This window comes from Neophocaena asiaeorientalis, unplaced genomic scaffold, assembly GCF_003031525.2.
Source record: "Neophocaena asiaeorientalis asiaeorientalis breed wild unplaced genomic scaffold, Neophocaena_asiaeorientalis_V1.1 scaffold150, whole genome shotgun sequence".
Classification (NCBI taxonomy): domain Eukaryota; kingdom Metazoa; phylum Chordata; class Mammalia; order Artiodactyla; family Phocoenidae; genus Neophocaena; species Neophocaena asiaeorientalis.
This window is the reverse complement of record NW_020176571.1, coordinates 21441675-21464837: the sequence shown is the minus strand read 5'-3', so window position 1 is coordinate 21464837 and position 23163 is coordinate 21441675. Positions and strand designations below refer to the sequence as shown.

At 40.3% G+C, this 23163-nt stretch overlaps 1 protein-coding gene across 1 annotated transcript in view; it reads right to left on the bottom strand.

The window, feature by feature from the left end:
* Window positions 1-22728, bottom strand: part of STK38L (serine/threonine kinase 38 like) — a 75851-nt gene extending 53123 nt beyond the window's left edge. Inside the window, exon 1 of the mRNA XM_024733218.1 lies at window positions 22632-22728. The gene's annotated coding sequence lies outside the window, so the exon portion shown is untranslated. The remainder of the gene's footprint in view (window positions 1-22631) is intronic.
* Between the last annotated feature and the right edge of the window lie 435 nt (window positions 22729-23163).

The window sequence follows — 23163 nt, the reverse complement described above, 5'->3', positions numbered from 1 at the left end:
GGGAATTCTCTTATCCTAAGGTTAATGAGCGGACCCTTTTCAAATATGTTTACTCCCAAATAGTTGCATAAGATTCCCCCACTAAATCTTTTGGGAGGGTTCCAACCAAGCTCTAAAATCAGTGGGAGACCTCTGTGGTATTTCTAAAGCCATTTTCCCACTTTTCCCTTTCCATATAGTTGAAAATGGCACACGGGGGACTGAATTAAAGGTTATGGATTTCCTGACATCTTTCACAGGCCATCGTCCACTCACATAGATCCAAAGTGTTCATAATGGAAGCCTGACACATCAGGCAACTCCAGCTCCAAGCTTTGCTCCTACCTTAAAAGTACCTGATCCCATCTACCACGCTGAAAATGTGTTTTCCAGTCTTTCACCATCACATTAAAAAAACAGTACAGAGTTTTAGGCAAATTCTTTTAAAACTAAATGAAGGGCTTCCTGGTGGCGCAATGGTTGAGAGTCCACCTGCCAATGCAGGGGACACGGGTTCGTGCCCTGGTCCGGGAAGATCCCACATGCCACGGAGCGGCTAGGCGCATGAGCCATGGCCGCTGAGCCTGCGCGTCCGAAGCCTGTGCTCCACGACGGAAAAGGCCACAACAGTGAAAGGCCTGCGTACCACCAAAAAAAAAAAAAAAAACACTAAATGAAGTAATACTTCTTCAGATACCAAGCTGATAACTATCTTAGGAATCTACTTCTAAAACTGCAACTAGACTCCCTGGAATTGAATCCCTGATTCCACTCTTGCTAGCTTTGTGTTTTACAGAAGTTAATTCACCTGTCTGAGCCTTGGTTTTCTCACTGATCAAGGAAATTCTTGCCAGTTACTACATGTAATGCCTTTAGGACAGTACCTAGCACATGGTAAGTGGTCTGTCTGAAGAAACTATCATTACCATTATCATTGCTATCTATCATCACTGTTGTTAACTTGACAATCTGTTAACTTGTCCCTTTTACCATCTTTCCAATATATGGAAGAATCTATCAAGAGATAACTAGATCTCTGAATTACCACTAAGCTAAAGAAAATAATACATTAACAGCTTGGTCAGCAAGTTACATATTCCAAAGAACTTAAGTCTGTGATTTAACACCATAAGGACTCAATGACTCAACTATAATACTAGTTTAGGATTCATCTGAATCTCTTATGGGCAACTGTTACAGACTTCAGGGAGGCCCTAAGTTATGAGTATTCAACTTTTGAAATCATGAAGCCAAAAATGTTTCGTCTTCAAAACAATCACAATACATTTGGAGAGAAGGATGTACCTATAAGTAGGGTACAATATAGAGAATTAAACTACAGTAATTTGAACAGGAAATTAAATAGGTTAAATTTTCCTGGGGTTAGGGAAAAAACAGCAGCAGCAAAAAAAAATGGTACTGCAGATTGAAAAGTTATAGGTTATGAACTATAACATTTGCACCATGAATTTGCCATGGTGATAAATATGTAATTCAAGATTTCATATAAAACTTAATTTATACATATGAAAATACTATGGTAGAAAAAACACATTAGCATCACAGAATGAAAAATAAGCCATAAACTAGCATAAGATATTTGCAACACATAAAAACAAAGAACTAAATACAATAGTAATACAGTATTAATAGCTATTCTTATATAGTTCTTACTATGTATCAGGTACTGTTCTAAACAATATACGTGTATCTTAAATACATGAAGAATTCCTATGAATCAATAAGAAAAACACAAACAACAAAATTTTTAAATGAGCAAAAATCCCAAATAGGAATTCACAGAAGAGAAAACACAAATGGCCCACAGACATAATGAAAGATGCTCAACTACAATTCTAATCAGGGAAATGAAAAAGCCCTGATGAGGTATCAGTTCATACCCTAGATTTGCAAACACTGAAAAGGCTGTCAGCATCTAGTCCTATTGAGGAAGTAGAACAATGAGAACTCTTATCCACTGCTGGTAAAGGTCTAAATTGGTATAACCGCTGTGGAGAAGAGTTGGATATTACTCAGTAAAAACGAACAGCCAATGACCAAGCAATCCTATTCCTAGGTATACACAGTAAAGATACTCCTGCACATGGGCAGTACCTAACAACATTCACTGGACATTGTTACCACGGACAAAAAAAAGTACGAAACAAATGACCATCAACAGAAGTGGAATTAAAAAAAAATAGTCTGGTATATTCATCTAACTGAAAACGACACAGCAGTTAAAATGAACAAAGGACCACTACATGGACAAATCTCAGACACATGAAGTTAAAAAAAAGGAAGGAGTAATAGAAGAATATGTACTGTATGTTTCCATTTATATAAAGTTCAAAAAGAAGCAAACCTAAAAAATAATATTGACTCAGTGGGATGTATTCCTAGGTGATGAAACTATAAGTATAAGCAAGGAAGTGCTTACCATAAAATTAAAGACAGCAGTTACCACCAGGAGGAGGAAGGGCATATGAGGAGCTTTGGGGATACTGGTAAAGTTCTATTTCTTAAGCTCCCTGGAAGATTCTTTGTTGTCTGTTTCATTATTTTTTCTTACTCTGTACAGATACATTTTATATGCTAATATGTGACACACTTCAAAAACCTTAAAAAAACAATTTAACATGTATTCATTCCTTTGTAGGCAAGTCTACATAATGAATCCATCATTGAAACAATGTATACACTGCAGAGTAGAAAAGTAACTACTTTAAAATAAAGAAAACCTTAAAATCTGCAATAGAAACAAAATCCTAAAACTTTAAAATTGAACCAAACTAATTCACAAGCAGAAAAACAACGCAGTAATGACCCAAAGCATCATTTGTCCAAGCATGTTCTACAAGATATTTTTTTCTTAGATGTCTGAGGGAAAATGGGTACCAGGAGTGAAATAAATTTGAGGACTAATGGGTTAAACGAGTAAATCTCCTAAGGAGGAAACAATTTCCCAAACTGCTTAACTCTGGAATCTTTTAACATGGTGAATTACATAGTGATTCTTTTAGGATTCATGTTTCCTATAACACAAATTGGGGAACATTTTATGACATAGAGGCCATACTAGAAAGAGAGCAGGAGATACTCTGATAAAAGGTACTCAGATATCTAAGTCTTCAGTAGCTGATCAGTCCAAGCCAAACCCTGGCAGTTGGGATCACAACCCATAACCAATTACAATACTTTAGTAACTAAGGGAACAGTCATTTGAGGTGTTGCATGAACATGGAGACAGCTTTATGTGCCTCCCTTGGGGGCAAAACATGATATAAGCAGAAGGTGCAACAGAAAAGATCTGGGTGGTATATAAAGAAACATTACTACGGCTTTTAGGGTCATGGTAGACTAACAGACAGAGGGTCTTATGTGGCTTAGGTAGAGTTCAATAGAAGCCTCCAGCACAAAAATCTGTTTCAAATCATATCTCTCAGTTGAAAGGTTTTTCCACTAGGCTTCTCCTAATACAATTAGAAATTCTCTAGTTTTCTACTAAAGTTTTCCCTGGGTACAAAGCATCTGTGAACTGGATCTGCCAATTCTTCCTAATGTGCTTTTATTACCATAGGAAAATAAGATGATAATGCTCTTCAAAAGAAAATATAAACTCTGCACATTTATTTTTAAAACTTCTTTATGATCAGACCACTAACATATACTTTTGCAAACACTTATTTCCCGTGGAAACTAACTTCTGTGTTTTTAAGGAAAAAGTTGTCAGACACAATGTCTTTGTATCTCAAATGTGTTAAAATATTATTTGAAGAGAATCAAGCATCTGTCCTTCCAGGGTAGCACAGGGATTCAAACTGGAAAATGTGGTCCTGCCACAGGTTTCTGTAAAGATGGCAGACGGGCTTCTTCAGAGGGCTCTTGACAGATGGCATTGTTACTTGACGATTTACTGCAACCCAGGCCCAATCTACAGCCTCACAAATTCAGAAATTTGTTTTTACCAGCATCAGGTATCTCCTTCTCTTAGGAGCAAACAAAAATAAATCAAGCTTCAACAGGAATCAGAATACAAACCTATTAACATAGAACGACAAATATGACTGTGACAGAAGGAAGAATGCCTGTTTGTGGCTGTACATGGCCAATTATTTCATTACAGCCAGATTGATACTGACAGCCAAATCACAATAACAGGGTTCCTGAGTACACATGGAATCAGAATTAAGGAAATAAGAGGAATTGAGTATTTAATGGTCTTCTGTCACCCTGGCAATAACTGTTGTTGTGTTTTTTATTGTTGAGGTTGTTCTGTTTTGTTTTTAATTAAGCAACTTCTATGTCCAGGCATTCTTCCAGGTCCTAGGGATACAGAGGTCTCTGCTTTCAGAGAGCTCAAATTTAAGGAACAGCTGAAGAGTATATATTTCACTGACGTTTGCTGTAATATTATTAATAAGAGCAAAAAAAATGGAAGCAATCTAAATGTCCAACAATAAAGTTGCAATTAAATAATGATAAATCTAAATGATGAAAAAATGCAGTTTTTAAAGAAAAGTACTTTTAAGCAGTAATTCATGACATGGAAAAATGATCATGGTGCAACAGAACATGAAAAAAGCAAGCTATGAAAGTATATGTACAGGAAACCTGCACAAGCCTCTTAGATACCCTCATCCACCAGAGGACAGACAGCAGAAGCAAGAAGAACTACAATCCTGCAGCCTGTGGAACAAAAACCACATTCACAGAAAGAGAGACAAGATGAAAGGCAGAGGGTTATGTACCAGATGAAGGAACAAGATAAAACCCCAGAAAAACAACTAAATGAAGTGAAGATAGGCAACCTTCCAGAAAAAGAATTCAGAATAATGATAGTGAAGATGATCCAGGACCTCGGAAAATCAATGGAGGCAAAGATCCAGAAGATGCGACAAATGTTTAATAAAGATGTATAAGAATTAAACTGGAACATTCTCCAGGACAGATTGCATCCTGGGTCACAAATCAAGGTTCAGTAAATTTAAGAAAACTGAAATCATACAAGCATCTTTTCTGACCACAACGCTATGAGATTAGAAGTGAATTACAGGGGAAACAATGTAAAAAACACAAACACATGGAGGTTAAACACTACGTTACCAAATAATCAAGAGATCACTATTATACAATGGAATATTACTCAGCCATAAAAAGGAACTAAACTGGGTCATTTGTTGAGACGTGGATGGATGTACAGACTGTCATTCAGAGTGAAGTAAGTCAGGAAGAGTTAAACAAATACGTATACTAATGCATATATGGGGAATCTAGAAAAATGGTACAGATGAACCAGTTTTCAGGGCAGAAATTGAGACATGGATGTAGAGAACAAACGCATGGACACCAGGGAGGGAAAGCCGTGGGGGGGCGGGGGTGGTGATGGTGTGATGAATTGGGAGATTGGGGTTGACATGTATGCACTGATGTGTATAAAATTAATGACTAATAAGAACTTGCTGTATTAAAAAAAAAAAAAAACCTGAGCCTAGGGGGTTAGGGGAGGGATGGAGGGGGAGGTTGGGGTTAGCAGATGTAGCTTTTGTATATAGAATGGATAAACCACAAGGTCCTACTGTATAGCACAGGGAACTATATTCAGTATTCTATGATAAGTCATAATGGTAAAGAATATTAAAAAAAGAATGTATAAAAATTTTTTTAATAAAAAAGAAAGTATATGTAGTATATGATCATATGTACATATATGTATCACATGCATATATACATAGATGTATATATTTCCTATTTCTTTGTATGCATAAGAAAAATACCAGAAAGAAAGTCACCAAAGTGCTGTTAATAATTATATTTTTTCCTTTATAACTTTTCAAATTTTCTAATTTCCTGAAATATCACTACATGCCTTTCATCACCAAGGGAAAAAAAATTACTTTTAAAGTAATTTCAATCAATACAAATACTAGAATCTCTTCAGATTTATCTGTAAGAAGTTATCCATGAATGCCAGTCCTTGACTTTGTCTTTGAAGTCTCAGGGAGAGGAGTCACCCTTCCCTATGCCTTTAAACCATACTCTACAAGGATAAGCAATACACCTGAGTAACACACCCTCTTATCTCTTCATTCTACTGGCAGTCTCATATTTCTTGCTGTCATTTCAACTTAAGCACCGTACAGGTAACTCATATTTAATTATGTCTGAAAGTAAATACATAACTCTTCCCCCACAGCCCATCTTCTAACAACCCCATTTCTAGCCATGGCACTAACCTTTCTCCCAATCAGATAGCTTAGAAAGCAGCCTTAATTCATCGCTCCCTTTCCCATTTCAGGTTCATTAATAAAACCTGTTGAAATCTCTCTCCCATCCCATCTTACTCGTCATTCTTACTTCCATCACCATGCATTCCAGGCCCTGACTGCACTCAGTCAGTAACATGACTGTACCAAGTATTCAAGTGGGTTTTCCTGATGCCATTCTCTCCCTTTGCTAAATCACAGCACCTTATACAGAATTTGGATGATGTCATTCCTAGGCTCAAAAACTTTTAAAGCCACCCCCTTTTTTCCATTCCAATCTAAACTTCTTTGCCTGGCTTTTATTAAACCCCATAATTTAGCTCCACCCTTACTACTTAACTTTATTTTCCATTATTTTCCGGTCTCATCGCTCATCAACCAACAGACATGCCATCATCAATCTTACCACCAAGCCCTGATATATCTAAACATAAAAATGGCCCTTCCTTTCCCCTCTACTTATATTTAAAGAACCTAATGAATATTCCCTCTTCTACAAAGCTTTTCTTGATTTCTCCAACCTCATTTATATTTCACTTTTCAGAACTTGTCTAGTGTGTGGTATGTGTGTGTGTGTGTGTGTGTGTGTGTGTGTGTGTGTGTGTGTGTGTGTGTATAAGTTCTTCACCTTTTCATCCACTGATGGGCACTTAGGTCATATCCACATCTTGGCTAGTGTATATAATGCTGCTTGAACATGGAGGTGCAGATATCTTTTCCAGTTAGTGTTTTTGTTTCCTTTGAATATATTCCCAGAAGTTACTATGTAATTTTGACTCACTGATCAAGTGGACTTTAAGCTTAAAATGGAAGCAGCAGTAGAAAAAGTCCAGGTATTACCGTAACTACGAAAGAAGCTGGTCATGCTCTTAAAGAAAAAATGACAATAATGCGTAGGGTCTAACAAATTATTTACTGCAGAAAAAGAAATGGGAAGGGTGTGAGCAACAATGTGGTCTTAGGTCCCTGCAAACCCATGTCCAGAATATGGTATTAAATAAAGAAAACTGACATTTTAAAAACAAGTTAATATAATACCACTAAGCGTCGCTGAGATTTGATGGTATGGGACTCTGAACTGGAATAGAGCGATGATAGAAAAGGAGGAGCACAAAGAACTGCTGGTTTGCTCTTGCACTGTTGGTGGGAATGTAAACTGATACAGCCACTATGGAGAACAGTATGGAGGTTCCTTAAAAAACTAAAAATAGAACTACCATACAACCCAGCAATCCCACTACTGGGCATATACCCTGAGAAAACCATAATTCAAAAAGAGTCATGTACCACAATGTTCATTGCAGCTCTATTTACAATAGCCGGGATATGGAAGCAACCTACATGTCCATCGACAGATGAATGGATAAAGAAGATGTGGCACATATATACAATGGAATACTACTCAGCCATAAAAAGAAACGAAATTGAGTTATTTGTAGTGAGGTGGATGGACCCAGAGTCTGTCATACAGAGTAAAGTAAGTCAGAAAGAGAAAACCAAATACCATATGCTAACACATAATATATGAAATCTTAAAAAAAATGGTTATGAAGAACCTAGGGGCAGGACAGGAATAAAGACGCAGACCTACTAGAGAATGGACTTGAGGACACGGGGAGGGGGAAGGGTAAGCTGTGACAAAGTGAGAGAGTGGCATGGACATATATACACTACCAAATGTAAAATCGATAGCTAATGGGAAGCAGCCGCATCGCACAGGGAGATCAGCTCAGTGCTTTGTGACCACCTACAGGGGTGGGATAGGGAGGGTGGGAGGGAGGGAGATGCAATAAGGAAGAGATATGGGGATATATGTATATGTATAGCTGATCCACTTTGTTATAAAGCAGAAACGAACACACCATTGTAAAGCAATTATACTCCAATAAAGATGTTAAAAAAAAAATGTACTGCTGGTTTGGAATATGTTAGAGACTGAAGCTGACATAGAGATAAACTGAGCTGTAATGGGGACTTCGACATTTGGGATATCTGCTAGAATTCTCCCACAGCTAAAAATCAAGGCATCTGATAAATGCCTCACTTAGCCTTCCATCTCTCACATAGGGAAAGAAACATTCTGGATATGAATGCAACCACTAGGAAGGAATTAGCCGATTAAATGGCATCGATTAATTGGGAAACCTCAGAGTAATTCTGAAGTTGGTTACAATGGCTGGGGATGGGAATGTGGGACATAACTAGGGAACAAAAATTACAAAAAGTTCAGAGAAAAGTAAATCCTGCTTGAGACTATAAAAGGTAAGATATGTCATATGTTTCAGCAAGTTCTCAAGAACAGAACTCTAGTTAAACTAGCCTTGATTAATTTTTTAAACATCTTTATTGGAGTATAATTTCTTTACAATGTTGTGTTAGTTTCTGCTGTATAACAAAGTGAATCAGCTATATGTATACATATATCCCCTCCCTCTGGAGCCTCCCTCCCACTCGCCCTATCCCACCCCTCTAGGTGGTCACACAGCACAGACAAAGGTGGGTGATCGCTAAAAATCAGCAAGGATTCAGGAGGAACAAGTCTTGCCCAGTAACATTATTTCTTTTCTTGGCAAATCTACAAGGCAAACAATCTATGTGACTCTCTGAAAGGTACTTAACAAGCTCCACTCTCCAATTCTTTTTAGGGGGATAAGGGAGAAAGATGAAGAAAAATGGGCTGAGTAATAGATGTGTTGATAACTGATTAAGCAACAAAACAGAATGCTCATAAGAAAGTTCTGCAAGATTCACTGGGCTTAGACAGTTATATTACCAATGAACCAGATAACGCTTTTGACGACATCCTTATCAAAACATGAGGATGAACAGATCCTAGAGAATAATCAAAAGTGGAGCAGCAGAGTCAGAATCCAAACTAATTTTTACAGAAGGTTAACTTTAACAAGTGAAATTGAATAGAGAGAAGGGAAAAATTATATTTGGATTCAAAAGCAAAGGCTAAGTATAAATTGTGATAAACTGTTATATACATAAAGAACTAAAGTTTTTGTTGAATAAAGCTTGCCACAAATTCAAAGTGTGGAATGACTGCCTCCAAAACTTACATGACCTTAATCTTAGGCTGAGTTAATAGACATAGGTTAGGAAGAAGCAAGGTGAATGCCATACTCTTTGCTGTAATGTTGGGCTCATACCTGGAGAAGTTTTCAATAGTTGGCAATGCCCTATAGACAGTATGAAGGGACAAAGTAAAATGTTCTTGTAATTTGAAAATTAAGTCCTCTCTGGGAGTAATAACAGCATGAAACAAATCAATTAGATAGTAATTCCAAGAAAATGTGTAATTGAAAATATTTGAGAATATCCCAATGCAATCAAAAGCGAGCAGGGTGTATGTACTTTCTGGGAGGCAGGATTAGAATGTGAATTAAGAAAGCTGAAACCTTGTCAATTGCTTTTCTTCTGGCTAAAGGAAAGACTGTGTTAATAGAAGAGTTACATTAATTAAGAGTTACATTAAGAGTTACATTAATCTAGTGGGGGGGGAAGCAGGAGTTTAACAAGCAAGGTTTTGCCTGCATTCCCCTAACATTGTCTGAGGTGGAGATGGCTGACCATATCCAGAGCAGTGCTGGGCAGGTGCATCCTTATAAAAGAGAGGCTCCATCAGCTATTCTGGCTTAGTGACACTCCTCATGAGGATGACCCATTTTGATTAGAATGACCACTTCCTACGTAGATTGTTCTACTGAGGTGACAGTGCGCTGACAAATGATGCAAGCTTCCGTTCTACTCACGGTGATATTAACAAATTCATTAGTTGACATTTTTGTTTCTATGTCAGTCTCCTGGTCACTTGCTAAATGTAAGTAAATTCTAGAATCCTGAGTATTTCTGGACACACACACACACACACACAAACACACAAATTCACATCTATGTACCTGGAAAAGTGAGATCTATATCTTAAATATGACAATCTATATATCCAGATACTACACACCTGTGAAGTTCTGCTTCTCTTTATGACAACTGTAATTTATCTAAAACTGAACCACACATTTTAAGAGAGAAAACTAATGAAATGTAACACATATGGAGGAGAGTGGCCAGGAAGGTAAGAAGTCTGGAATCCATGATATTTGAACAAATTAAATGAGCACGCTTAGCCTGAAACGGAGAAGGCATAAGACAGCTGTCCTCAAACATCACTCTTACAGTGATACAAAATTATCTCTAATTCTGTGATGACAACCAGTTGAAAGCTGCATAAGGAAGAACTTTGCAATTTCCACTGTTCCATGCCTGGCACATAGAAAAAGCTCAGTAAGTTTTGGCACACGATAAATGTTCACAATGTTAGCTATGATTGGGTTTTAAGATATAAAAAGTGTCATGAGAGAGATATGCACAAGATGCTGTGGGAAAGCAAAGGAGGAGCACCTAACCCTGAACAAGAGGTGAGAGGTCAAGGCAGGCATCCCTGAAAGTGGAGATGCCTAAGCAGAGTACTAAAGAAAGCACAGGAGTTACCCAGAAGAGTATGGGAGAGGGCATTCCAGAAAGTAGCACGTAAGACCCAAGGTCAGAGAAAGCTAGAGGTCCAGTACAGCTGCAGAGGTGTGTAGAGGGAGTAATGGAAGATAAGGCTAGAAAAGCAAAAGGGCACCACTTCTTAAAGGGACTCAGGCTCGCATGCCATGTTAAGGAATCTGGAGGAGGCGATGGGGAATCATTGGAAATTTTAACTGTAGGAGTTACATAATCAGATTTACATTTTAGGAGAACCCTTTTGGCAGCCACATAGAAAACGGAAGACAGCAAGACTGGTAGCAGAGAGATGGCTATTTTAGTAATTTGGAGTCCACGTGAAGATACTGACACTGAAAAAGGGCCGAGATGGATAGAATTCAAGAGGTAGTAAGGAGGACTTAATAAATAACTGGATGTGAGGGATAAACAAGAAGAGGAGTCAAGGATGATTTCCAGGTTTATGGCTGGGGCAACCAAAGAGAGAATAACATCATGCATTGGAGGAGGTAAGAAGCATGAGAAAGATTCTGGGAAAGGAGAAGGTAACATTGACTCTTGCGGAAAACACCCAGGTGGCGATATCTAGGAAAGAGATGGCCATGGAGTCTCAAGCTCAGAAAAGGGTCTGATTTGGAAGTCATCATCACAGGGTTGTCAATGAAGAAGATATCGGAGCATAAGAGATCATCCAGACCCCAGAGTGTGTGGAGTGAGAAGAGGATTGGAGACAGAAGGCTGGAGAACACCAACCACTGAAGAGAATGAAAGTCAGCAATGCTGTGATCTGTTAAGTTTCTTATCTTTAGGCGAGGAACTGAAATCTTTAGGCAAAGACTAAACACCCACTTACCAGGGATTAGAGGGAATTCACAGTAGAGAATTGGACTATTTGACCTCTACAGCATCTTTCAACTCTACAGCATCTTTCAACTCTGAGTCAAAGACTTTAATTCAATCCAGTATTTCTTACAATCTGAGAAGACTTTTTATCACTGTTAACAGAAAAACTAAAATCATACCTATTTTTATTCTTTGGCTTTGTTTGTCCAATGATGAAAAAACATTTTGAAGAACAAGTTTCTTATTTGATAATGTTTTCATAAAGGGAAGGAGGACCTGTGTTGACCTAGAAAGGAAAACACAGGCTCTAGAGCTAATTTCTTATCCTACTTTCCCCTCTATGCGTCCAGTTATATGGCTGGTATCAGGATGCAGTTTTACCCAAGCACATGTGCCTATTTATTCTTCCTTTCCCTTTCTGTCACCTTGTACCTGACTGGGACTATACATAACCTATGGTTTTAAGTCTTAACATTTCAGACAGGTAGCTATAACTTTCACTAATATTTAAAGTGTGTTGGTTTCTGTTTCCACTTCTGCTCAATTCTAAAAGCAGAGAGACACAGGTACATAAACAAGTTTTTAAACTTAAATCCAGAAATGTTTGATGAAAACAAACTGTCATTTTTGGCACAACACACTCAGGGTATTTTTAGACAACACTACTTGCGGCTCAACTTAACCTTAAAATATGGCACTGGCCCCACCAAGCGGCACCTGGAATGGGTGTTAGAGGTGCTTGACCTCCGTCAACCATATGCCCCTTTTCTGCCGCCCCCCGAAGATGCCTCTCCCGCCCCTCGGCAAGCCTTAGTTTTCTTCTCCTGTCCTGCCTTTCGCTTTCCTCCTGGTAGTGGCCATAGATTTTATTACCACTAATGGCACTAAAGCTAACACAGCTGTCAACACCGCCGCCCCCGCCCGCCAGAAATGCAACTGATATACACCTAACTGGGGTCTATAATGAACTTTTCAGTTGTCCTTAGAAAACAATTTAACTATATTCTGTGTCAGTGGCCCAACTCACAGGACAGAAAAAACAAATGGCTGCAGAAAGTAAACCTTTGTGAAAAGAAACCTTGAGTGCTTTTTAGCTCTGGCAGTCTAACGTCGAGACTCAGAATCATGACTTGCAGATGCAGGTTTCTAAATGACCAAAAAAGGTGGAAGCAGGGCAAACTAGAGACAATGGCTGATACCATTTGAAGTTTAGAGTCATGCTAAGTAATTACAATATAATAAGCGCTAGCATAGAGAAGATAAAAAAAAAAAGGCTATATCCAGAATAAAAGGACTTTAGCACTAGATATTACAATTCTGGGAAACTTTTAGGGTGCCATAAAACTTGATGGGAAAGGCAAATAATTATGTTCCTGCCACAATCCCCTCTCCCTCAAGTCAAGTGCTCCTGAAGCCATGCTCTGATGTCGCATTCTCCTTATACGTCAACCCTACTTGCTCCGGGCACTCATCAAAGAAAAAGGTTTTAGCGGATTTCTTCTCCTCTATCTCTCTGGCTAATGGTGTCGTTACCTTTTCCATTTAATTTCACAAAATGGAAGCAAGAGACATTTATCCCTGGCAGCAGGCTGAGTGCGAAACACAGCAGAGGTGCTTCCACGAGGCTGTAAGAGGCAACAGAAACACTTCCTTACAAAAGCTCAGAGTGCTAAAGCTGAATAAAATAAATATAGAAAAACGCAGCAAAAATAAAGTTATTTTATTAGGACAAGTTCGTTTATCTTATCCAGCCTCTTGCCCCAACACTAAAATAATCCCTCAACAGCCTCTTACATTCTATGCTATAATGTTTTCCTGCTGCTTTTTGGCCTGAAAAACTCCTACTCACCCTTCAAGTCTAAGCTCAAACACTACCACCTCCCTGGAAACCTTCTTTGATTCTCCCAGATAGGTGCTCCCTTTCCTTACGTGCTCCCTTTCCTTAGATGCTCCCCTGAGTGCTCCTTCATTACAGCAGCTACATGACACTGCAATTATTTCTAAACCTCTAAGCAGCCCTGCAGGTGCCTGCCTGCTTTCTGAGTGCGCACCATGTCTTTTCATCACTGCATTTCCTGGTACTCGACACATACCTCATAGGTAATTCACAGAGTCCAAGAACTCCCTAGGTCTCAACATGAAGGGGCATCACCCATCCATCCAAGTCTCTCCTTTCCAATCCCACATGGTTTAGAACTTCATTATCTATCTCCTAGATTATTTAAATTAGTCTCTTCATTGGTCTTCCCATTTCCGGCCCCTCTTCCCTTGAATCCGTTCTGTATACTCTTGCCTCTGTAACATTACTAAAGTATTGATAATACTTTAATTAAATATACCAGGTTGAGCAGTTGATGATGCAGAGAATGAAAAGCTGAAAAAACACCTGTTCCCTAAACTGAATGGGCTCAAGTCCAATAGGGCAGAGAAGTAAATAATTAACATATAATTTATCAGGTGTTGTACGGATGGTACCAACTCATGCTAATCCCTCTGCCTAGCATGTCCTTCACTCATAAATGGTCAATTCCTATTTCACTTTATATAAGAAGCCTTCCTAATCTCTCCAGCCAGAAGCAATCTCTCCTTCCTCTGCCCCCACAGGGCCCTGTTACTTGCTTATCACTTTCTGCTTGAATTACAGTTATTTGTACCCATGCATTTTGTCTCTTACTGGATTGAACCTTTCTAAATAGAAGGGCAATACATTTTACTTGTCTCTATTTTGCCATGGTACCTAATACAGTGCCCAGAAAATAGTTGATAAATGTTGAAGTGTGATGATTAACCTCACTAAAATATTGAGTCTGTGATTAATTTAGGATTTGCCAGTATTAAGACTATCAGTGGGTCAAATACATACAATTCAAGACTGAAATTTTTCCACTCTAGCCACAAAAATAGAAAGTCTATTCTGTTTGGCGAGGTAATAGTGGACATATGGAGAATATTCTCAACCAGATTTGAAAGATGTGTCCAAATGAAATGGATCTCTATTGTAAAAAGACAAGAAAAGGCAACTCCCTAGTCTTCAAAACCAGACAATTAGCCCCTGCTGACAAATACAGAAAAATTAAGAAGGACAAACATGGTGTGGTATTTCCATAATGGGGGCAAGTCAATGGACAAATGCTCAGCTAAGTAAAAATGTCCACAACTCAATAAAAACTAAATTTAATAAAATAAGATACTGGCACAAGATAATATTTCAAAAATGGTTCATTAAATAAGCTCTCTGATCTCTCAAATAACACAACTTTCCAGAGGTGAATACTTGCAGCTTATCCATTCTTTAAAATTTATAACCAATTTCCTACAACAGTGCTACTGTAAGATACCCCATCAAGCCCTTGTTAGGATCCCCAATTCTTTAATTTCACTTTTTTTTTAAGCTAACATTTTATTGTATTGTATTGTACTGTATTGTATTGTATTGTATTGTATTGTATTTTTTGGCTGCCTTGGGTTTCGTTGCTGCACGTGGGCTTTCTCTAGTTGCGGTGAGCAGGGTCTACTCTTCGTTGCGGTGCGCGGGCCTCATTGCGGTGGCTTCTCTTTGCAGTGGCTTCTCTTGTTGCGGAGCACAGGCTCTAGGCACACGGGCCTCAGTAGCTGCAGCTTGTGGGCTCCAGGAGCTGTGGCTTGCGGGCTCTAGAGCGCAGGCTCAGTAGTTGTGGCACACGGGCTTAGTTGGTCCACAGCATGTGGGAACTTCCTGGACCAGGGCTCGAACCCCTGTGCCCTGCTTTGGCAGGCGGATTTTTTTTTTTTTTTTATAAATTTATTTATTTAATTTATTTATTTTTGGCTGCATTGGGTCTTCGTTGCTGCGCGCGGTCTTTCTCTAGTTGCGGGGAGCGGGGGCTACTCTTCGTTGCGGTGCGCGGGCTTCTGACTGCGGTGACTTCTCTTGTTGCAGAGCACGGGCTCTAGGCGCACAGGCCCAGTAGTTGTGGCTCACGGGCTCTAGAGCACAGGCTCGGTAGTTGTGGCGCACGGGCTTAGTTGCTCCGCGGCATGTGGGATCTTCCTGGACCAGGGTTTGAAACCGTGTCCCCTGCACTGGCAGGCGGATTCTTAACCACTGCGCCACCAGGGAAGCCGGGCAGGCGGATTCTTAACCACCACTGTGCCACCAGGGAAGTTCTAATTTCACTTTTGAAATATATCTGTCCTCCCTCCACCCCATTCCTTCATCATAATTGTTCTAGTTAAATCCAACAGTTGTGTGCAGGATGAGGTAGACAGCAATTTAACTATCATTCACCTGAATCACAAGAATTGAGAATTTAAAACATTTTATGATTTAAAATGCAGAACTATAGCTCCAACTTCTCAATTTTGACCAAAAAAGAAGTTCAAAGCTCAAAACTATAAGACCTTTTAAGAAAACGCTGGGCTACAATGATATATATCTGCTCCCATTTGGCTTGAATGAAGTCAGAACATTTGATCATATCATTTATTTCAACATTAAAACTGCTTAGGGCAAGAAATGTCTCATCAACTAACTTTATAGAAGCCTTAGCAACTACCTGTAGCAGCTTTTAATCTAAAGACCCGAATTTAAGTTTGCTTTGAGGATTAAGCGAGAAAATGTGTAAAAATGCTTTATAAAACTCTAAAGAACAATACAAATGTAAGGTGTTACTAGTATTATTCTTACAATAAGCTCTCTCCAAGAGTAAATCCCCCTCTATAGGAAATCAGAAGAGAGCTGAAATATTTCTGTATACTTTTCGCAAGAGAATTTATGGTCTACATCAAAAATGTAAATAACTCCTAAAAAAGGAGGGAGGACAGGGAAGAAAGAAAATTCAGGTGGGACTAGAAGAAGGAGGTAAATTAAATAGCAAAGGAGAAGTTTTTGTAATAAAATAAAGCAATATAAGAGAAAGCAAACCTGGCTCTTAGGAATCAGTTTCTAACTCTGCCACTTAACTATCTACTCATGAGGCCCTGGTCCCTTCACCCCACTAGGCTTCAGTTTCCTTGTTTGTAAGTAGTAGAGATAATAACTCAGAGGGCTGCTGTGGGGATTAAATGGGATAATATTTATATAGAGTATTTAGCACTATATCTGGTGCATAGTAAGTGTTAAGTAAATGATTACTGTTGTTGATAAAATTATTACTAGGGGCTTCCCTGGTGGCGCAGTGATTGAGAGTCTGCCTGCCAATGCAGGGGACACGGGTTCGTGCCCTGATCCAGGAAGATCCCACATGTTGAGGAGCAGCTGGGCCTGTGAGCCATGGCTGCTGAGCCTGTGCGTCCGGAGCCTGTGCTCTGCAATGGGAGAGGCCACAACAGTGAGAGGCCCGCGTAAAAAAAAAAAAAAAATTATTACTAGACCTGCACCCTAACTGGTGACATTCAGAAAGAAAAAGGAGCCAAGAACATGTCAGTGGGGAAGATGATATACAGAGAGCTAAGTCTACATACCACTGTTAGGAGACAGTGTGTGAGAAATACAGATTACACAGAGCGTTTTTCATATTAAATGCACAAATTACTTCCTGTGCCTCCAGGACGGCAGAAGGATCTAGAGAAGCATAGCCAAAATCTCCGAGTCATAAAAGCTGAAGAGCGATGACTGTACAGAAGAACAAGACCAAGAAAAATCAAAGGTGCTTACTGATGTGTACAGAGGCGTCTCTGATTCCAAACTTTCGATTTTCTAAATATTCATAGACAGAATGAAAGCGAAGCTCCATAGCAAAGACACAGCAACTCTGCTTGCCCAAAATAGATGGTATTAGCATCATGCAGAGTCATTTAAGTTTCTGCCATCTTGTTCTTTATTCTGGGGAAGTGGTTGTATCTGCGGTTGATTTTGAGGTGTCAACCATTATTAACTCCATCATACTTGGTAATTGCAAAAGCAGTAAAAGTGCCCCAAAATTAGGAAGAAGAGGAACAGAATCCCCTCCTGAGGCTGATGTAGAGATAGCAAATAACTGTAAAAGGTGAAAGAGCAATGGATGCTGCCTTTGCACAGGGGCTCAGTGACTTACACACCCGTGGAATCAATAAGAATCAGCAAAAGACAAGGAAGACAGGAAACCTTCCATATGTGTGCCCAGAGAATCAGCACCAATTTGGGTTGTCAGCTGGTCTGGTGTTACTTCAGGGGAAGACAAGGAGCTTGTTTAAGAATTTAAAAGTTGAGCACAGTACAAGTACTACTATCGTAAGCCACAGACAAATTCCCGAAGTTCGAGGCCTTTTTGAATTTACACAACATCAACCTGAATGGTCGGCTCACTATCTGACCTGTACCTGCTAAGGTCTCAGGGAGGCTACCTGTCTCAGTGGACTTTCAATGGAGACAAAACTAGCCTATGGGGCTTCCCTGGTGGCGCAGTGGTTGAGTCCGCCTGCCGATGCAGGGGACACGGGTTCGTGCCCCGGTCCGGGAAGATCCCACATGCCACGGAGCGGCTGGGCCCGTGAGCCATGGTCGCTGAGCCTGTGCGTCCGGAGCCTGTGCTCCGCAACGGGAGAGGCCACAACAGTGAGAGGTCCACGTACCAAAAACAAACAAACAAAAATAACCCAAAAAACTAGTCTATGATGGGAAAAGATGCCCCCAAAATTTCTATCAGCAAGGAGGTGAGAGTATGTGTCTGATTTCTCTTTGAGTTTGCCCAACTCACACTCCTTTTTACTGAGAATAACCTTTCAAAACAAAACCCATACTTAAAGGAATGTGGAACTTTTTACAACAAAGCATAGTGGGCTTAAAAGCATCTCCCTGAAATTATGGGCTGAAGATCCTGAAAATTTTATTAATCAGCAGGTGGTAAATGGAAATAATATGCCAGCACTGCTAATTCAAGCTGTGTGGAAAAAATTTCTTAAATTTGTTTTGCCATTTTTGTCTTATTGTAATAATATAAATACATGGGCTTTAAATCCTGGTTATTGTTCTGCCACTTTTCCCATTAGGTTTTACAGTCATCAGGGTTTTCTAGAATCTACCACACTCACACAAGGAGAGAACACTTATATTCATTCACAGAGACTGTGCCTCTGGAGCTCTACTTAAGACTATGAGTATGGTCGATCAGTGCACTGACAAAGGTCTCCATCTTGCTAGACGGGTAAGGACAGGTAGGTACCCCTACCACTGCCTAGACATACCTTTTTTTCCCTAACATTTAAATCCAATTGAGTTTACTGTGATTTCAATACCTAGATAACCAGTAACAAATGCGAACCATTCCTGAAACTTCATAAATAAGATCAGTTGGACCATTCATTCAAAAAAGAAGCATTTACTGTGTAGGCCTATACTGGGCCCAGTGCAATTCTATGGCACCTTTTATTTCACAATCCCAGAGAGCTTTCAAAGTTGCCCTAACATAAAGTATCAGTGATTGAACTTCTCTCATTTTAAGCATGTACAACACTCTATTCAAAACACTGATTCAGGCATTATAAATTTAGCTGTTTGTGGAAATAAAAACTGAAAGGGCTGAGAATGACAGTCAATCATTAACTAAATCCCAACTTCACAATTCAATCCAAAAAATACCCAGTGCCAAGTGGTTTAAAAAAATCACAAGCCAAATATACAATGATTCAAACATTCCACTAGGCAAAGGAGCTAATAGAGTTATAACTTCTCACTTATAAATACTTATGGGTATTGCTTCTAGGTAATAAGTCAAATTTATCAAAAGTCCCACTCAATGATTACATTTAATCTTCACCAAGAGCAGCTTCCAAAAAGAGATTAAATATCTAACATGCCAAAAATAAGTTATTTACCTGGGTTTTTGCTATCTTGGAGCTCCTTCTAGAAAACAGATCCCTAAATTTAGGTGCCAGAGGAATGTATTTTTCCAAATCAAGTCGTTGAAACTACAGACCTGAGAAAAGCCATCAAAAGCGGGAGATAGGGCTTCCCTGGTGGTGCAGTGGTTGGGAGTCCGCCTGCCGATGCAGGGGACAAGGGTTCGTGCCCCGCTCCAGGAGGATCCCACGTGCCGCGGAGCAGCTGGGCCCGTGAGCCATGGCCGCTGAGCCTGCGCGTCCGGAGCCTGTGCTCCGCAACGGGAGAGGCCACAACAGTGAGAGGCCCGCGTACCACAAAAAAAAAAAAAAAAAGCCGGAGATAAAATAAGGAGAGTGGTTAAGCACAGGGATGCAAGTATAAGCCAGAATGCCTGGGTTGGAATCCTTGTTTTACCATTTTCTAGGTACCTCAGTTACCCTGTCTGCAAAATGGGAATAAAAACACCTACTCCATACAGTTGCTGTAAGGATTAAACCCAGGTAGATTAGTACTGTAAGGGTTTAGAGGCAAGCAGCATTATATAAAGTGTTTGCTTATGATGACTTATCATATGACTAGCTCATCCAAATCATCTACACAAATGCCTGTCTCTACTGAAAGCCTTCCTTAATTGGTCTAGTAGAATTTAACCCCTCCCTCCTTGGCTTCTCCACAAAATGCATTGTGTACTATAGTTATTGGGTATATTTCCCTCCCAAGAGGTTGGAGACAGAGACCACAGTTCATCTGAGTGTACAGGACAGCAAATACTGTTCATTGTTGCCCTTCAGTTTCCTCTCTCTAAAAGTTCTGAACAACAATATCCTGTCAATTAGCAAACCTTTACCTGGAGAAAGGAGCTTTATGTAATCAGCACACTTAAGTACTGGGCATACCTTGCTAAATGTTCTCTTAAGACTTAAACAAACATTTGAGAGGTTGGAGTGGGGGGAAAGAAGGATTCACTTAATATTTTTATAACTAATGACCAAGGTTATGTTTTTAAATTAATTTTTAAAAATTTCTTATGCTTTAAAAGCTTATTCTCATTTTCTCATTCAAAAAGTCTATGGTGCTTTTAATATAAAAATACAGTAGCATAATTTCTGCATATGTCAAGTCTACTTAATCATAACTTGACCATCTGCTGATTTTAACATTACTTTGAGATGCCAATCTTTCTGGCTTTGATTTGTGCCCTCTTTTCTCTCACAAAAAAGTGCCACACACATACAAAAAAGCTTCCAACTTATTCCAGATCACTGGGAAAACACTTTCTAAAGTGTTATCCTACTTCGCTAACATAATGATGTTGCCCTTACTTTGAGAGGACAGAACTTTTCTGAAAACAAATGGCTGAATTGAGTCTCTTGCTTTGTTCCCGCTTTCTACAAAGTACAGTTCTTCCTTTGTTTTTATAGCGTCTTACCTATTGAAATTAATTTTTTTCTGGCATAAAAACTGCTGAGGACACCTTCTTAGTTGCACAAATATTCCTGGCCTCTACTCTTTGATTTATTTTAAAACAAACTCAAAAACAAAAGGCTAAAGAAGAATTGCACTCATTTAATGTGGGTTTTCTAAGTCTAATTTTTTCATTCCCCAGTGGCACAGCCTTTCAAAGGATTACACAAACTACACCCAATTTGTTTCTCACTCTAAACATAACCCAACCAAATGGGGAACGTTATCAGCCATCTTAACAAGGAGAACACCACAAAGCTAAAACCAAACCAAAGATCAAACCAAAAAAAAAATTTTTTATCCATTGTACCTCCTTTGAGATTAGGACTTTTTTACATAAAGTTACTTTGACGTACCTGTGCAATGAACAAATGTCATCATAATTTAACATCCTATTTTGGACTAATTTCTCTCCCCTCAAATAGTCACAAGAATGGCCAATTCACATACAATACCTCTCAGCTACTGGGTAGAGAGTATAATAAACTTAATTGTTTTATATATCCTGAGGCATACAAAGAAAGGCTACACAAACACAAAGAGGTTTCCAGTATCTTATATACATTTATGATTGAGACAAAGAACTTTCAAAAACCTGCCCTCAGTAAGCAAAACTGGGCTTAAACCACAATAAACCCTGCCTTTAAGTTAGGGAGACCTGACAAGTTTAAGCCCCCAACCCACTCACACCCCCCAAAAGACTAAGTCTCACTCCCTTCTTACAGCTAGGAGGCATAATTAAAACACTTGTAAGTTGTTTCCTCAGACTTTAGTAGTAATAAAGCTAATACTCAGGCCACCTTCTCCGAGCAATTGGCTTCTATCAAAACTTATCACAAGTTGCATGAAATAGACAGGAGCGTTGGTTTTGCATTTTATCAAGTGAATAACAACAGCATCACACTTTTTGGAGAAGCCACTACTCCCAGCACCACCAGCTCTCCCAGCCCCCCTCCCCATTTTTTTTTTTTTTAATGTCTTTCCTCCAAATTTACAGTCTGAAAAGTGGTCCTACGAAACAAAAGTATCAGTAAACGGGAGTCCACTGGTTTTGAAAATAAAGTTTGTTCTTTTGCTATCAACCTGACAACTTTTTAAAGGTGAAACGTCTCCTCCTCAATCGGGCACAACCTTCCCTATTCCCATACCAAACAACTACTCATTTGCCCCCGATAGTAAATGTGAAAAAAGGGAGTGGGAGAAAATGATGTTGAAAAGAAGGGTCTAGGGTTCCAGTGGTAGGGACGGATTTTGAGACCGGTTTTGAACACTCCGTGTCTTCTGGGAGCTGGGCAGCTTTACTGTGTCTATCTGAGAAATGTTTAGCAATCTGACGCATCAGTTTTTAGGAATGGTACACAAACAGCCCCCACAATCTAAGAGCCATGCCCAGAATCCTTCCCCTCGGTGGCATCGGCTGAGGGCAAGGGAAGGGAGAGCGGGGGATACAGGACAGGATCCGCGACATTTGTTATTGTTTATGAAGCCCAGGCAGGGACCGGGAGCGTGGTGCTCGGGGGCCGAGGAGTGGAAGGCGAAAGGAGCAGGGAAGGACAAAGATGCCTCCCGGGGCTCGAGGCCACCTCTCCGGGCACCCGGTGCCAGTACCACCCCGGGAAACAAGAGGGCCAAGGCCGTCGCCGGAGCTTCACCGGAGACATTTCCAGCCCCGAAATTAGCCCGGCTTTCCCTGGACAGCCAAAGACACCTAAGATCGTCTACCGCTCCCGCTCTCAGAGTTGGGGCCGGCGCGGCGAGCCGAGCGCCCCAGCCCCCTCCGCCGCGGAGCGCCGCATCCGCGCACTCACCTGCCTCCGGTCGCTCCAGCGGCCGGCTCAGCCTCCGCACGGGCCGCGACCGACCCGCCGCCAGTCCGCTCCCTTCTGCCCGCTCCGCCCTCGTCCCGCCCCCGAGAGGTGGGACCCGCCGCCGCGCCGGAATCTCGGAGCGGCCTCCCTGAACTCTCGCGAGGCCTCCCTGCTCCGCTTCTAGGTGGCTGGGCCGGTCTGGCTCGGTCCTGACGTCATACGCACCACAGCCGGAAGTAGCCTTCTGTCGTCAACGCAGCCAGCCCCCCCTACCGCTCCTCCCACCTGCACCTAGTGAATTCGTGACTGACCCTGGAGGAGTTGTTTGAAGAGTTACCATTTCCCTCCCTCATCAGCCTCACCTCACTTCCCTCTTCTCTGCTCAAAGCTAGTTCAGGCCACTCTTGAGAGTGGCCCAATGTGTTGCCACATTAGTCACGTGTCATAAATGTCGCCAGAGTTTTTCTTGATGCTTCACAATGCAATGTGAATGTTAGAGGAGGACAGGGGTTTAGAGATCATTTCAATTATT